This window comes from Puma concolor, chromosome D2 (assembly GCF_028749965.1).
Source record: "Puma concolor isolate L17-30 chromosome D2, mPumCon1.1.hap2, whole genome shotgun sequence".
In the NCBI taxonomy this organism is placed as follows: Eukaryota; Metazoa; Chordata; class Mammalia; order Carnivora; family Felidae; genus Puma; species Puma concolor.
In genome coordinates, this window is record NC_141677.1 from 28,908,216 (window position 1) to 28,924,903 (window position 16,688).

At 35.0% G+C, this 16,688-nt stretch overlaps 1 protein-coding gene across 5 annotated transcripts in view; it reads right to left on the minus strand.

Moving 5' to 3' along the window:
* CTNNA3 (catenin alpha 3) overlaps nucleotides 1-16,688 on the minus strand; it is a 1,810,934-nt gene that overhangs the window by 830,199 nt on the left and 964,047 nt on the right. The gene's annotated exons all lie outside the window — the stretch shown is intronic.

The window sequence follows — 16,688 nt, forward strand, 5'->3', positions numbered from 1 at the left end:
AATGCCTTTAGGGTTTTTCATGTATAATATATCATCTGCAAATAGAGATTATTTTATTTCTTCCTGTCCAACTCAGATGGCTTTTTTATTTCTTTTTCTGGCCTGACTGCTCTGGCTGGGCTTCTGGTACCATGTCAAATAAAAATGGTGACAGTGGGCATTTTTGTCTTTTTCCTTATCTTAGAGAAGTTTTTAGTATTTCAGCATTGTGGGCTTGTCATATATGACCTTTATTATGGTGAGGTATGTTCCCTCTTCATCCAGTTTGTTGAGAGTTTTTCTCAGGAAGCAATGTTGAATTTTGTCAACTGATTTTTCTGCATCTATTGAGATGATAGTATGATTTTCACCCTTCATTCTGTTAACGTGGTATATTACATTGATTTGCAGATATTGAACCATCCTTGCAGTACTTTAATCAAATCTACTTGATCATGTTATATGATCCTTTTAATGTATTGTTGAATTTGGCTTGCCAATATTTTGTTGAGGATTTTTACATCTATGTTCATCAGGGATATGACTATTTATTTATTTATTTATTTATTCTTGAAGTGTCTTCATCTGGCTTTGGTATTAGGGTAATGCTGGCCTCATTAAAATGGGTTTGGGAGTATTCTGTTTTCCTTTCTTTCCTTTTTTGGAAGAGCTTGAAAAAACTGGAATTAGTTCTTTAAATGTTTGGTAGAATTCACCAGTGAAGCCATGTGGTCCTGGATTTTTCTTTGTTGGAGTTTTTGGATTACTAATTCAATCTTCTTATTCATCTGTTCAGAACTTTTATTTTTTTCATGACTCCATCTTGGTAGATTATATGTTTGTAGAAATTTATCCATTTCTTCTAGGTTGCCCAATTTGTTGGCATAAGTTATTCATTGTAGTCTCTTATGATCCTTTGTATGTGTGTGATATGAGCTCTAATATCTCTTCTTTCACTTATAATGTTATTTATTTTAGTTCAAAGTCTTTTTTTCTTGGTGAGTCTAGCTAAAGCTTTCTCCAGTTAGTCTATCTTTTTAAAAACTCAGCACTTAGTTTCTTTGATAGTTTCTATTTTTCTGTTTCCTGTTTCATTTATTTCTGCTCTTATCTTGGTTATTTCTTTCCTTCTGCTAACTTTATTTGGACTTTGTTATTATTTTTCTACTTCCTTGAGGTATAAGGTTAGGTAATATTTGAGACATTTCTTGTTTCCTAATATAAGCAATTATCCCTACAGATTTCCCTCTTAGGACTGCTTTTGCTACAGCCCATAAATTTTGGTATGTTGTGTTTTCATTTTTATCCATCTCAAGTTATGTTTTTATTACTGTTTTAATTTCTTCTCTGACCTTTTGCTTGTCGGGTAGCATGTTGTTTACTCTCTATATATTTGTGAACTTTCCAGTTTTCTTCTTATAATTGATTTCTAGCTTCATACCATGTGGTCAGAAAAATATGTTTGAGATTATTTAAATCTTCTTAAATTTATTAAGACATGTTTTGGACATTTGAAATAGCCTACAAATGTTCCATGTATCTGGCAAAAAATGTGTGTTCTGCTGCTCTTGGATGGAATGTTCTGTATATGTATGTTAGACCCATCTAATCTAATGTCAATTTAGTCTAATGTTTCTTCATTTTTCTGCCCCAATGCTCTATCCATTGAAAATATGGTATTGAAGTCCCATGCTATTATTTTATTGCTGCCTATTTGTCCCTTCAGATTTATTAATATTTGCTTTATATATTTATAAGCTCCTATGTAATGATAATGTGTTTTTAATTTCAAATTATACTTAGTCATTGCTGACTACAGAAAAGTGATTGACTTTTATATGTAACTTTGCCATAATCAACCTTGTTATAATCATGTATTAATTTTAGGAGATTTCATATTTCCTACCAAGAAAATTATGTTATCTGTGAACAAAAACAACTTTCTTTCCTCCTTCCTTAGCTGGGACATTTTAGGCCAGTGTTTATTGCAACATTACTCTATTGCCAGACATTGTCATAAAGACTTTACATGAACTACCTCATTGAATTCTCACAAAATCTTTATAGAGATGTAGGCTATCATCTCCATCTTTCTAATGAGAGTTTGGAAGCTCAGAGAGGCTTAATAAATTGCTCAAGTTCACATGGTATTAAAGTCAGGATTTCTTTGTCTGACTCTATGTTCTTTCCTACTACATTAGTCTGTATTGCCTTCTAAAATTCTTATAAGTTTTAGTATTAAAAGCGGGACGAAACTTCTCACCTAAATTAGTCTCCAAATAATAGCCACTCATTAGTGGGCAAGTTTTCTGGAAATCTTTTAAGGGTGCCCACAAACACACAATAAAAACCCCATAACCTAAAAAAAGAAGTAGAAAATCTTATAATGAATTAGATTAGTACAAGAAATACACTGAAACTGTTATTATTTATATATTTAGCAATTAAAATTGATGCTGATAACTATAAGACATTACGGGAAAAAAATCAAAGATAGCTTAAATAGTTGGAGAAATATACCATATTCATGAATGAGAGAATTCAATATCATCACAATGTCATTTTGTATATTGATCTAGAGTTTAAATGCAATTTCAATTTTAATGACTACAGTAGTTTTGTAGGTATTGATGGGATCATACAAAAATCTATAAAAAAATGTAAAGCAGCAAAAACAATCTTTCAAAAGAAGAACAATCTGAGAAGACTCAGAACCTCTGATTTCAAGGCTTCCTATAAAGTTACACTTTTAAACAGACCATGGCATTGGTGAAAGGTAGATACAGAGAGCAATAGAACAGAACAGAGAGATGAGAGATGTACTCACAATATAGGTCCACTGATATTTAACAAAAGTAAAAACATGATTCAGTGGAGAAACTATATTCTTTTAAAAAAATGATGCTATAACAATTGGATATCCATATGCAATAAATAAACAAAACAAAAAAATAAGCAAAACTTTACCCCAACTTTGTACCATAGATAAAAATTAATTCAAAATGAAATAAAAATATAAATGTAAAAACTAAACTGTATACAATTTCCAAGAGAAAATATGGGAGAAAATCTATGTAACTCTGGGTTAGACAAAAGTTCTTTTATAAAACACAAAACACAATCCATATATGATAATACTGATAAATTTGACTTTATCAAAATATAAAATTTTTTTTGCTGAACAAGGTACTATGAAGATTAGAAATCCAAGCCACAGGGGCACCTGAGTGGCTCAGTAAGTTGAGTGTCCAACTTCAGCTCAGGTCATGATCTCATAGTTCATGAGTTCAAGCCGCACATCAAGCTCTGTGCTGACAGCTCAGAGCCTGGAGCCTGCTTCTGATTCTGTGTCTTCCTCTCTCTCTGCTCCTCCCCAGCTTGTGTTCTGTCTCTCTCTCTCTCTCTCTCTCTCAAAAATAAATAACCATTAAAAAAAAAAAGAAAGAAAGCCAAGCCACAGATATACAGAAAATATCTGTGAATCATGTACACCACAAAGGACTTTCATCCAAAACATATAAAGAAGTTTTAAATAACTCAAAAATAAGTGAACAACTCAATTTAAAAAAAAAAAAGGCAAAATGTTTGAACAGAAACTTCACCAAAGCAAACATACGGATATAAAAAAAATATGAAATGATGCTCTGAGTATCAGGAATGAAAATAAAACTAAAGACATCCAAGTTGGAAATAAGGGAAGTTTAATTATATTCTCAGATGACATTATCTTGTATATAGAATATATTAAGGAACACACACACATAGACACAAACACAATTAAACTAATAAATAAATTCAGCAAGGTTGTAAGATGTTAGATCAATATATTAAAAAATTGCACTGTGAGGTGCCTGGGTGGCACAGTCAGTTGAGCATCCAATTCTTGATCTCGTCTCAGGTCATGATCTCACAGTTTGTGAGATCAGGTTGTGTGCTGATGGTTCAGAGCCTACTTGAGATTCTGTCTCTCCTCTCTGTCCCTCCCTGTTTATTCTCTCTCTCTCTCAAAATAAATAAACTTTAAAAAATTGTACTTCAATACACTGCAAAAAATAACCTAAAAATGAAAGTAAGAACAATGCCATTTATAAAAGCATCAAAAATAATAAAATTTTAGGAAAATAATAAAAGATGTGTGAATTTCTACACTGAACACTACAAAATATTGTTGAAAGAAATTAAAGCAGATCTAAATAAATGAAAATATATCCCATGTTCATGGATTGAAAAACTTAATATTATTAAGATGGTAATATGCCCCAAACTGACCTACAGATTCAGCCCTTCAATCCCTATCAAACTCCCAGATGCATCTTTTTTTTTTTTTTCAGATATGACATACTTATTCTAAAATCATTTGAAAATTCAAGGGACTCATAATAGCCAGAACTAATTTGAAAAAGAATGAAGTTGGAGGACTCACACTTTCTGATTTCAAACTTACCACAAAGCTACGGTAACCAAGATGGGGTAGTACTGACATAAGAACAGGCATAGATTGGGGAGCCTGGGTGACCCAGTCAGTTAAGCCACTGACTCTTGATTTCAGCTCAGGTCATGATCTCATGGCCAATGTTGGGCTCTGTGCTAGCAGCATTGGGCCTGCTAGGGATTGTCTCTCTCCTCTCTCTCTGCCCCTCCCCCCTCAAATAAATAAACATTAAAAAAAAAAAAAAGAACAGACATAGATTAATAGAATAGAACTGAGTCTAGAAATAAACCCTCATATTTATAGTCAATTTATTACAGAAACTCAATTGGAAAATAGTTTTTTCAAGAAATGGTGCTGGATCTAATGGATATCCACACGCAAAAGAATGAAATTGGACTCTTGCCTAATATCAGATACAAAAGCTAACTGAAAACTGATCAAAGACCTAAATATAAGAGCTAAAAGTATAAAACTTTTGGAAGAAAACATAGGAGGAAACCTTCATAGCCTTTGATAAAGCAATTGTTTTATAGATATGAAACCAAAATAAAAAATAGATAAAATGCACTACATCAAAATTTCAAACTTTTGTGCTTCAAAGGATACCATTATGAAATGGCAAAGACAACCTACAGGAAGGGAGGAAATTCTGTAAATCATCTATTTTGTAAGAGACTTGCTTCTAGAATATATAAAGAACTATTACATATTATATCTCAATTATAAAAAGGACAAATACCCATCTTTTAAAAAATGGGCAAAGTACCTAAATAAATATTTCCTCCAAAAAGGATATGTAAATGAATCAAGCATATAAAATAATGTTCAACATAATTAGCCATAAGGGAAATGCAAATTAAAGCCACAATGAGATACCACTTCACTCTCACTAGGGTGACTATAATCAAAGGCGAACAATAAAAGCATTGGCAAGGATGAGGATAATCCAAACCTTCATACACTGTTGGTGAAGATGTAAATGGTGCAATGTGATGCCACCAGAAAACAGTCAGGTAGTTTCTCAAATGGTTACTATAGGTAACTACAGTTACCATATAATACAGAAATATCACTGCCAGGTATATATTCAATATAAATAAATACATATACCTACACAAAAACTTGTATTAACATGTTCATCAGAATTATTTATAATAGCTAAAAAATGGAAATAACTCAGGTGTCCACCAACTTATAAATGGATAAATAAAATGTGGTATATTCATACAACAGAATTGCCCATAAAAGGAATGAAGTACTGATACAAGCTACATATAGATAAACCTTGAATACATCATGCTAAGTTAAAGAAGCCAGTTATAAAAGACATGTTGTATGATTCCATTTATATGTAATGTTCAGAACAGGCAAATATATAGAGGTAGAAATTGTCTAGTTTAGGAAAAATGAAAATGTTTTAAAATTGATTATGATGGAACAAATCGGTGAACATACTAAAAACGATTAAAATGTATGTTTTAGGGGCACCTGTGTATAGACTCTAGATATTGTGTTGCTAGCAAAAGAAAACTAACACAACCTTAGATATTCTCTTTTGATACAATGAGAAATAATTTGCCTATACCAATAGCTAGAGTGAAGGAGTGAGAGGGGAAGTAAAATGAAAGAAAGATGGGGGAAGGGAAAGATAATCTGTAGCAGTTATTTACTAGGCAGATTCAAAGTGCCAAAGTCAAACCTTCTAAGGATGTTCTGGTTTTCTTTTGGAACTCCATGTATAAAATGTCACAAAAATGTCAGAATGATTTAGAAAAATATAAGCCTTTTTTCATGCTGCCTATACTTTAGACAAAGTCATCAATGGAATGCAGAATAAATTTAATTTTGTTTTTCCATAATGGGAGCATTTCTTTAAAAGCATCAAAGCTATACTTCCATCTTGCAGATAGTACCAATCCTAATTGTTTTGGGGTTTTTTTATGGGATTTTCTGGATATACAAAGCTATAGCTTTAATTGGGTCTAACATACATTTGAATCATCTTTCGGCAAGATCCTCCTTTCTCTCTCCCTATACCTACCCTAACAGTGTTTGCAAGCAGCAGAGGAGATAAGAGGAAATAGCTGATCACTGTGCTCTTAACTCTTTTCAATTCACCAACTATTTCAAGGTTATCCAATTCAGGAAAGAAAATCAGAAGGAGCCCACTTCCCCAAATCAAGTTCCCTTCCTGCATTTTACCACCTGTCTGTAATAACTGATGCTTACTAACAAAACATTCTCCAGATCTAATCTACATCATTTACAAATATCCATCTTTCTTAAACTTGTTTTTCAAAATGTGATCTTAGAGCAGAGATTGCAAAACTTGTGGTCCTTGGCATTATGTATTGGCACAAATGATGGGATTGCGGGTTTTATTTTATTTTGTTTTAAGCTGAGTTAGCTGTCTATACTTAGAAACCAACAGACTTTTACATTAAATTTTGTATTTCTGAGTTATTTTGAGAAATTGTAATGTCTGACAAAATAGGGCCTGCATTCACACACAGCAATAATTGACTGAAGATAAGCAGAGACCAACCCTTTAGACTAAACTTATACTCTTCATTTCATCAAAGGCTACCTTACTGAGCCCTTTTATTTATTACTTTTTTGTCCACTACTGTAAAGCATTTGATTTTTTGCCCCTATGTTAGGAACACCCTGCACACAAGACTGAGAGGGAACTGGTTGATGGTGAGAGGCACCTCTATATGCATTTCAGGCTAGGAAGAATACTCCTAATAAAACGCTGTGTAGTTTTAACTTCTATTAGGGACTCAATAGGCTTTTGTGGACTGAGGAAGCTAAATGGTAACATAGTACTAATTAACAGGCAAAATATATTCTAAGTTCCAAATAGTCAATTTACAAATGGACTACATGTACTTTCTCATCAGAAGATTATGTCTGATCTCACTTAGGTCTCATACCCTGGCCTAATAACTAAGTATTAGTGTTACTAATAACTTAGTGTAACTCACTAAGAGTTGTAAGGAATGAATGCATGCAGAAAGATTTCAGGTGCATAAATGTGTGCTTCTGGCTTTCTGCTTCTCTAGTTAGGGAAAGTAGAATAAGGTTAGAGCTATTCTTAATGGTGAACATGGCATGATGTATAAATTTGTCAAATCACTAAGTGGTACACCTAAAATTAACACAACATTGTGTGTCTACCAAACTCGAAAAAAAAAAAAAAAAGATTAGAGATTATTTGGAAAGAAATAAAATCAACTCTCGAAACTTTTGCAGCTTGATCCACTTAATAGCAGTCTCTGATCTAAAAGCATTCAGAAAGATGTCCCCTCTCTCCATCAAGAAATTAAACACCTATAAAACTTGGGCTCACTTTCCAATTTTAGATTTATTGTGGTAACTTTATTCCTTTAATCTCCAAGTTGATTCCTTACTCTGCCATTTAGCTGTTTGACCTTAGGCAAGTTGCTTAATTTCTCTCAGCTAGGGTTTCATCAGCAAAACAGTAATAAAAGTATTTATCTCAATCATTGTGAGCACGGACATAATGAGGTAAAGAGTATAAGGTGTTCTGCATGATGCTAGCTAGCACAGATTACTGAGTGTTTTATTTATTTTACTTTATTTTCTTCCCTGTTTTGCTCTTCTCTTTATTATCAGAAAAAAAAGGGGTTTTTGTCCTGTAAAAGCAATAAAATAGCCATTCTGCCAATACTTCTGATTAACCAGCCTCTTCCATCCACAAAAGACAAAAATGGAACCAAATGCAGGCTCTTGTATAGATGAGCTCTATAGAGCACATTGGAGGAACTCACTGTATTTATTTTTAACTGAGTGCAATTATGAATTGATCAAAAGAAACAGATCAGTCCCAACTTATATAATCAGACTGGTGATTAAAACAAAGTTTTGGGGCGCCTGGGTAGCGCAGTCGGTTAAGCGTCCGACTTCAACCAGGTCACGATCTCTCGGTCCGTGAGTTCGAGCCCCGCATCCGGCTCTGGGCTGATGGCTCAGAGACTGGAGCCTGTTTCCGATTCTGTGTCTCCCTCTCTCTCTGCCCCTCCCCCGTTCATGCTCTGTCTCTCTCTGTCCCAAAAATAAATAAACGTTGAAAAAAAAATAAAAAAAAAAACAACAAAGTTTGGCTTCTAGGCCTGGAATTATTCATCAGTAATTATTAGTTAGCATGTTTGCTTGTTAAGTCTTGGCCAAATACTATCCCGGAAAGTAATACTGGAAAGTTTCAGTTTCAGAGAAATTTCATACAACAATTAAATGTATATCAAAATTTTGGGTGTATAATTTCAGCTGACCATTTTGCACATGCCATCTTTTGGCCTGTTAATATTCCTGAAAAACACTTATCTGTATTTGGAAGTTGGATATCATGATCCAACAACTACAGTATATTTAACATTACCTTATAAAATAAATTTTCCCCAAGGAAAATGTCACTGCTCATCAGGAGTTTTGGAGACTCGAATGACCTCTTTCCACATAAGATATGGGGGAGGGGGTGTTTATTTTTTTAAGTTTATTTTTTTTATTTTGAGAGAGAGAGATTGCAAATGGGGAAGGGGCAGAGAGAGAGAGGGAGACAGAGAGAATCTCAAGCAGGCTCTGCACCACCAGCACAGAGCCCGAGGTGGGGCTCAAACTCACAAACCAATACATCATGACCTGAGTTGAAGTCAGATGCTTAACCGTCTGAGCCACCCAGGTGGCCCTGGGGAAAAATGTTTAAAAGCAGAAAGGGAAGAAGATTAATATCCACTGAACAATGATGTTCACATCATGTGGCCTTTGGTACTTTAATGCATCATCCCATTCAACCTTACTATTATTTTCATTTTACAATGGAGTATATCCTTTACAGTACAGAATCAAGAGATACTAAGTGACTTTCCCAAGAACATCAAGCCAAAATTCAAAACCAAGTCTGTCTCCATATTTTATACTTTATTCAATAAGTTATGCCATTTGCCATCTTTTAAAATTTTCTATAAGACTCATTGTCATTCTACTTGGTTTATATACTAATTCATTCAACAATGATTTATTGAATGTTTTTTTATATCAGGCTAGGAAAACAAAAACAAAGGTTCTAGACAGTATTCCCAGGGGCCCAGCACAGCATATTGCACACAGTAGGCACTTAAGACATACTTGTTGAATGAATGAATGAATGAATGAATGAATAAACATATTCCTGTCCTCAATGTGCTAATCTTCTATTTAGAACTGCACTATCCAATACATAGCCGCCAGTCATGTATGGCTATTTTACACCTAAAATATAGCTAGTCTAGATTAAGAATGGCTCTAAGTGTAAAATACACACCAGATTTCTAAGACTTAGTATGAATAATATATCTCATTAATAGTTTTTATATTATTATATGTTGAACTGATAATATTTGAGGTATACTGGATTAAATAAAACATGTTATTAAGATTGGTTTCACCTGTTTATTTTTACCTTTTATTTTAGGGTGGTTACAGGAAACTTTTAAGTTATATATGTGGCCTGCCTTCTATTTCTATTGGATAGCATTGATCTAGTGTCATTAAGTCTTGAGTCACTTGCTTTTCTGTTCCAAGTTCATTATTAAATCAAATTTTCTTCTCTCTCTCTTGAATGTATAAGACTAAATCAGGTTTTAAATGCAGTCTCTTTTTTTTTTAATACAGTCTTTTTAAATACCAGTCTATGTTATAAGATTCTAATCAATTGTTAGTTAGGCATTATAAAATGTTTATATCCAGATATGAAATAGTCCATACACAAACTCTTCTAGATATGACTTCCCTTTAGACCCTACTGTGGTGAAAAGCAGCTGCATTTTTCTAAATCCATTACTGGATCTGGTTCTAGAAGATTAAATTTAACCTTCCACCCGGCAATCAAATACTCAAGGGTGTTCATCAACTGTCTCTATCTCACTTCATGCTTCAGCCAGCTTAGTGATCTAGAATTCGTTTCTATTGCATTCCTGGAACACATGAATGAGCATTGTGCCTTTAGTCATGCTATTATCTCCACTTAGAGTTCTAGTTTTTCAAATCCAGCTCCTGCCTAGTCATCAAGTTTTGATGTAAATATTGCTTATATTGCTTACTTCATACTAAATTCCCAAACTACTCTAATCCCATATAGTTTTATCCCTCCACTTACTTCCAAAACACTAATATCTCATTCAAAAATATCTCCACCTGACTATGGAAAGGCTCTGACTTTTCTATAATTGTATCCCCATTTCCCTGAATTCCAAACACCATGAATGGAAAATTTATAAAGAAATCTCTCTAGCCAAAGCATAAGAGACTGCTAAAAACTGAGAACAAACTGAGGGTTGATGGGGGGTGGGAGGGAGGGGAGGGGGGGTGATGGGTATTGAGGAGGGCACCTTCTGGGATGAGCACTGGGTGTTGTATGGAAACCAATTTGACAATAAATTTCATATATTAAAAAAAAAAAAAAAAGAAAAGAAATCTCTCCAACATGGAAAGGTCACTCACTGTGCATTCACATTAGGCTTTTAAAAATTTTTTTAATTATTATTATTATTATTATTTATTCTGAGACAGAGAGAGAGCAAGCAGGGGAGGGGCAGAGAGAGAGAGAGGAAGGGAGAGAATCCCCAGCGTGCTCTGCACCCTCAGCTCAGACCCCAAGGTGGGGCTGGGGCTCCTGAACCATGAGATCATGACCTGGGCCAAAATCAACAGTTGGATGCTCAACCGACTGAGCCACCGTGGCGCCCCTCAAGTTAGGCTTTTAAGGATCATGTTCATCATGACTTTTAGCTGAAAGGATTAAGATGCTAAACAGTTTTTAATCCAGGGAGTGGGCAGTCACACCTGTCCTCTATATAACCAAAAGCATTCCTGACTTAGCTATAATATCCCTTCCCCATCAGAAAAGGAGAGCTGCCAAGATGCTCACTGAGAACAGTTGTTGGTTTGTGTACAGTATAAGTATGGGTTTGTTCTTTTTCTTTTTCTTTTTTTTTTTCTTTTTTAGGGGAATGAGGAAGAATGGGATGGGACTCTAAAAGCTCTATTTATTTATAACTGAGCATATCCTTATTTGATAACAGATGATCAATTAAAGCAATGTGTGACACTTGAACAGGATTCTGTCAAAAAGCAAAGATATAAGTAGAGCTAGGAGCAATGAGCACTTCTTGCAAACAGCAAGAGTCCCCTCTCCAGCCTTCTCTCTTGGCACTGGGGCTTTGCTAAATCCGGCTCGCCATTTTGTGAGTGGGAACAATCAGCTTTGTAGGTTGGAGGGAAGTATTATAATTAAATGTCCACCCACTTTTTCCTTTTTGATGAAAGGCTCCCATGAAACTTACTAAAATAAGGTACATCAAGACAGATGAATTTTTGATGAATAAGTCAAAGCACTGACGAAGCTGGCTTTGCACACAGAGAAAGTTAATTTGCAGAAAATTTTCAGGCCTAGATCATTAACACTGTCATATTTAATGAGAATTAATATGGTAAAACCCATGGGATAAACCGGAGATTTTACCTTTTTAGTTGATAGCAACTATGTAGTGTTCAGCATGAACTGGTTGCTGAGAACACGTTGTAATATGGTTCAAAAATAATAGTGGAGTTTTTAGAATGTAATTTTAAAGAAATATTAAATAACAGCCATTATAATAAGCAATACATGTATTGAATGCAATGGCATTCTTCTGAATAACAGTTATATTACTGCATTAAAGTTACAAACTGTATCTCTGAAGTGGGCAAACTTCTTTAAAAATGTTATCTAATGGTGACAAATTCCTTCGGAGAGAGATCTGGAGTAGGGTTTATAGTGTTTGCTTTTGATGGCAAAGGTATTTGCTAATATCATTGTGAAGAATTATTTTAAAGTATTCATGTTCACTAAAGCAGGAAGGCACTCTGCTAAAAAATTGGGCTCAGACATATGTTCCAAGTCCAGTTACTGGAATCCCCAAAGATAACTTTTTAGAGAGAAAGAAAATTGAGCTAGTGTTATCATTGTGTTCCTTCATTCAATACTGATTTATTGAGTACTAGCTGCATCAACTTGGCTAACAGAATAGGCTCATAGTGATGACAGGTAAAATTCTTACTCTCTAGAATCTAAATATTGTAATTTTTAAGATAAAATTAATATTTTAAACTTTACTTTTAATAGGCATTATTGGTGGAATTCACCAGAGTTGATGGTGCCCTAATTTACCATCAATGCAAGATCAAAATAATGGGGAGTATAATTCAATGGCACATTTGTCATTAGATGCTAATCACTTTGTAAAGATGAGTTTTATTATTCCAACCTTTTTCTTCTTTCAAGATTTTATTTAAATTCTAGTTAATATATAGTGTAGTATTAGTTTCTTGGGTAGAATTTAGTAATTCATCAATTGCATATAACACCCAGGGCTCATTACAACAAGTGTCCTCCTTAATGCCCATCACTCATTTACCCCATCCACCCCAATTACTCCTCCAGCAATCCTAAGTTTGTTCCCTATGCTTATTAGTTTCTTATGGTTTTCCCTCCCTCTCTCTTTTTATCTTATTATGCAAACTTTTTGACTCCTTCTTCTCATTCCCACTGTGGCTGGGTGGATCCCAAGTTACACAGAGTAACTGGGATGTTCAAAGTAGGATAAGCTTTGCATAATAGTTACTCAGTTCAACATAGTGAAACAAAATTAGCCTCAAGAATCTAGGTTCTCCAGTTATTGACACTACCTAGGGTTTTATAACCATCACTTCACCCATTATCATTTTATACCAAACTGCATGATAATACAATAGGAGACCTCAGATATGACCCCACTAGACGATGGGAATATTCAGGCCCAATTTATTGGCTACTCTGTTCCTCATCTCTATTTATTTTCCCCAAACCCCATATCCTTTTGTTTGCCTAATTATTATCCATAGAATTTCTTTTTTTTTTTAATTTTTTTTCAATGTTTATTTATTTTTGAGACAGAGACAGACAGAGCATGAACAGGGGAGGGGCAGAGAGAGAGGGAGACACAGAATCTGAAACAGGCTGCAGGCTCTGAGCGGTCAGCACAGAGCCCGACGCAGGGTTCGAACTCACGGGCCGTGAGATCATGACCTGAGCCGAAGTCGGACGCTTAACCGACCAAGCCACCCAGGCGCCCCAAGAATTTCTTAATGCTTTTTTTTGTTTGTTTGTTTCTTTGTGTTCCCATACAGTTTTTACTCTCTTTTTGGTAAAAGTTGCAACTTTAACCATTTTCCAGAGTATTCCTTTAATAGCATGAAGTTTTTCTTCAAAGATCTGATAGGAATTCTTTGAAAATGGACTTTTCTTTCCATTTAAGTCTTACTTTAACAAGTTCACTGATTTTAGATTTCTCTGACAAACACAGTTGAGGTATCAAAACCCAGACATGTTGAAAATAGCTTTTCCTTGAGGTCATTTAGAATCTAAGACTTTCTGTCCTACTCTGTCAAATTACGCAGTTTGGGAATAAGATGGGTATAAGTGGTCTGGGTGGACAGGTGGTAGTGAAAACAAAGGTGGATTGGTAAACAATCTAGACAAAGTAAACTCACAGTGTCTTCTGAAACTGATGTATTTAAGTTCTCCTATTTCCCCAGACTCTGTCACAGACACTTCTGGCGGAATGTTTGTAGTAAATTAATGATGATTTTCTCTATTGCCTTTGTTAGACAGCTCCTTCCAAAAAGAAATTTTCCTGGGAGATAAATGCAGTGTGTTTTATTTGTTTGTTTCTTTGTTTGTTTTGCTTTTTTTTTTTTTTTTTTTTTTTTTTTGAGAGAGAGAGAAAGAGAGAGCAAGCAGGGAAGGGGCACAGAGAGAAGGGAGACAAAGAATCCAAAGTAGGCTCGACACTGTCAGCACAGAGCCCAATGTGGGGCTCAAACCCATGAACCATGAAATCATGACTGGAACTGAAGTCAGACACTCAAGTGACTGAGCCACCCAGGTGCCCATGTTTTGTTAAATAACATAGTGGATAAGCAGTATACTTAAAAACTATTTTCCTCCAGTCTCTATCTCTTAGAAAATTAGAAGTCTCCCAATTGTAAAAAAATATTTGTTATACCATAAAATTTTAAAAGCTGGCAGTGACCTTAGATATTATCTTGTTTACCTTCACTTTATATCAAACAAATGAAATCCTGAGAAGTATAGTAGATCAAAGGTAGCTGTAAACACTTTGCTAGTCTGTCCGTTGAAAGGTGAAGTTTCATGCCTCCCTGCCTCCCTTCAGATTTGGGCAGGCTTTATGATTGCTTGACTAATAATATACAGTGGAAGTGGTATTCTGCCAATTTCAGGCCCAAGTCTTAAGAGGATGTAAGCTTATACTTCCTGTTTCTAACTTGCTTTTGCGACTTCTCATCTCAGAACCAGCAATAATTTTGCAAGAAGCTAAAGCCACATAGAAAGGCCATGTATTGGTGCCCCAGTGAAGAGCCACAGCTAAGCTCCCAGCTGACAGTTATCATTCACTTCCTCCAGTCATGTAACTGTGCCATTTTCTATATCTAGCCCAGTCAAACCTCTCGAGGGTTCCAACCCTAGCCATTATTTAACAGTAATTACATGAGAAAACCTAAGTGAGAGTTGCCCATCTGCCCAGTCAACCCATAATGAAAGAATAATAAATGGTTGTTTTAAGCCACTAAGTTTGAAGATGGACTGTTACATGGTATAATCTAACTGGAACTGAAAACGCCTTAGACGAGTTTCTCAGTAGTACCAGAGGGAGAACTACGAGAGTGCAAAGCTAGCATAATCGCATCGTACATGTGAAGGAGACATTCAAAGTTAGATAAGACTCATTCTCAGTCCCCCAGTAGCTCAAAATTATAAAATCTTTCTATTCTTTCAATGATCACATGAAATGCAGAATTTTCAAGAACGTTGAATATTTAAAACACATTCTCAGGGTTCTGTCTACATAATAATAAACCATTATTCTCAATACATTAAGGTAGCATTTTTTAAAGTTTATTTGTTTATTTTGGGAGAGATAGAGCATGAGCAGGGGGAGGGGCAGAGAGAGACAGGGAGAGAGAAAATCCCAAGCAGGCTCTGCACTATAGAATACGTGACCTGAGCCGAAACAGTCAGACACTTAACTGACCAAGCCACCCAGGCGCCCCTAAGATAGCATTTTCAAGTGTTCCTTCAAGGCACTGCCTTAGTAATAAGTGTCATGGAAGAAGAACTCCTCAGGTAAACTGATTTGGGGAAAATTCTGACTTAATTGAAAAATCTATGGATTTTTCAGAACTGTAAAATCTCCAAGAGGAGAAATAGATACAACTATTTCTCCAAAATTGTGTAATTAAAGGGCCCTTCTTTATTGAGCACCTTATGAGATTTATGTTTCATAGACTAAGCAACTAAGAAACATATTTCTAAACTAATAAATAGGAATAGGGATGCAACTTTATTAGCAGACACCAATTTTACTTTTAGAATATGTCACCGACAAGTTGTTTTCATAATTTGATGTACCTTCAGCTTAGAGAACACATTTTTAGAAAAAAAATGTTTATGATTATCAGGGGCTATACTTAGTTAGGTGCCTTTAATGACCTGCTCCTTCTGCTTTGCCTCTTACTTTTAACATTTCTCTGTGGGAAGAGTGCATACATATTTGAGGAAGACTACAAGAGGGAATAAATAAAGCTAGAACTATATAAATAATTGAATGAATTAGTTAAAAATTGTAAGCCTGGAAATCAGCTCCATCTCCAATTGGACTGGTTTGGGTTTGTAGCTTTATTTCTATACAAGGCCAATGTAACAGATATCCTGTCATGCAGAGTTGTTGGGAAGTTCAAAGTCAATTTCAAAGTTGGAGGTAGGTCAGTTTTAGGGCTGACAAGATCTTAGTAATTAGCTATTTATCAACTCCTTGCATTTTTTAGATATGAAGACTAGGAAGCAGAAAGTTTGCAGTGAAAATGCTAGTTACATTGGAAACTTCCTTCCCAGGGATCCACATTTAAGATGTTGGGAAAACCCTCTCCGTTAATAGATGTTATATCAAATGCTATGATTCTAAGTCAGGTTCTGTCTATTTCTAACTCACAAGGTTACCAAACAATTTGAGCCCCTAAACATATTTCACCACAAAGTTCATGGCCAGTAAGTATGTGAAGGTGTGGCAGTCAGAAGATTTAATAATCAGTACGGCATGGCACTGACACTGAGAACAGACACTAGCCATAAACAACTGGTACAGTCATGCTGATGGATGTTAGCAGTGTATCAGCTCTG